The sequence below is a fragment of the Echinops telfairi genome, unplaced genomic scaffold (assembly GCF_000313985.2).
Source record: "Echinops telfairi isolate 266 unplaced genomic scaffold, ASM31398v2 ScPeMD7_7468;HRSCAF=8506_0, whole genome shotgun sequence".
In the NCBI taxonomy this organism is placed as follows: domain Eukaryota; kingdom Metazoa; phylum Chordata; class Mammalia; order Afrosoricida; family Tenrecidae; genus Echinops; species Echinops telfairi.
The window spans coordinates 27,029,866-27,031,646 of record NW_022111369.1 but is presented as its reverse complement, the minus strand read 5'-3'; positions in this window follow the sequence as shown (position 1 = coordinate 27,031,646).

Below are 1,781 nucleotides of genomic sequence, written 5' to 3'. Positions count from 1 at the left end.
CAGACATTCAATCTTGCCTTTGGTCCATATGCTGTAGCTGCAAAGTGAATAGTGAGCATTGCAATGCTAGACGTTACAGTGATTTATTTTTCTTTAAAATATTAGCCCAGAAACAAAGCAAAACAATTGAAGGAAAAATTTCAGCTTTTTTCCCCCAACAAGAGAACTAACCTGCTGTACTATGTAATAAAATCACTGCCAGAATTGAGTTGGTGCTTTGAAAAGAATCACATTAGAGAAAAATATGGAACAAAAGATACCAAGCTTTCTGGTCAGACAGACATTATGGCCTTTTGTTATCCTTGTAGCCTGGCATCAAATTCACCTCTGTTAGAACAATCTATGATTTCAATCAAAATGGTAGCTCTTACCTAAACACAGAGTGATGGGGAAGAAGGAAAGATGACATCAGTAGACTCAGGGAGGAAGCGGGACAAGTGATTGGTACGTTGAGGATTTTGTGGTAGATGAATTGAAACATGTCAATGAACTGTTTACATGAAAAACTAATTATTTGATTCCTAGTCCTTCACCTATTTAGAAATTAAAAAAATAACACAACAACAATAAAAAAACCAGAAACAACAATTGAGTCAGAGCCTTGCGTAAGAACTCAGATTTGAACCTAAGGATTATTGGCTCACAGCCAATTGAGTTAATCCAGCCAAAACATTTTGAAGAGTGTGTGAAAAATAGAAAACACTCAAAATATATTAATTATTTTTAAATGCACAGTAATTATGACGCCTTTGATTAATCGGACACCACTAACCAGGACTGTTAAACTACTAAGCAGCTGTACATGTTCAGGATTCTCCATGATGTCTCTCATTACTATAGAATATCTTCATTTCACAGCTGTGGAATCTGAGCCATACAGTGATTAAGACAGAAAAGCATACAACTTTTAAGACAATGACTTATCACTACTACAGAATTTGGTAACAGGAGGATAGTTTCAGATTTGGAATTTAATAGCCAAAGTTTGAGTCCCAAATCTGCCATTTCCTTTATAAGCGGCTTAAGTCCTTGGCTATTGGTCTTCTTCATCTGTCAAAGGAAGAGATTGGATGACAGATTATCTATGTTTCCCCCCTAGTTTCTCAGTGCCTCCATAGCCAAGCCTAATTGTAGAAAGGGCACATAACTATATGGGGTCTTTTATCTTTACTTATGGATTTATTCAGTTAAATCAGAAATGTTTCCTACATCTAAGAAAAATCATCACATTGCAGTCTCTAGAGTGCTGGAAATGAACCATCTGTCCATCTATATTTTTCCTATAGAAGTTATAAATCTACCAGACCCAGGGAGATTGCCAAGTACATTTCTGATGTTTTGCTGTAGGGAGTTACAGGGAATCTTTATGCGATGATAACAATTTTGAAAATGTTTGCTATCATTAAGTAGGGAAAAATCTTCTTCCCCAATGTATAATTTAGACAGAGATGACCTAACCCTCTGGCACAATTACTGAGCCTATTAGCACAGAAGTGTACACACTGCTATGCAAGAAAGATTTGGGTGTTAAATTCAGTTTTCTTTTTTCAAGTTAATAACTTTTCCCCTTTAATGCTTCAAAAACTATCTTAATTTCATGCACTGTAGAAGGTTTGTTTTGAGGTGATTTTTTTCTGCCTACAATTTATAGCATTTGGGTTTGGTCTCATGTGTTTAATTTTGATCAACATAAAGAATTTATTCACTCTACTGGGAACATATATATTGAGGGAAATAAATGTTTCTCAGCCATATTCCTCAAAGAGTATTTAATATCATTT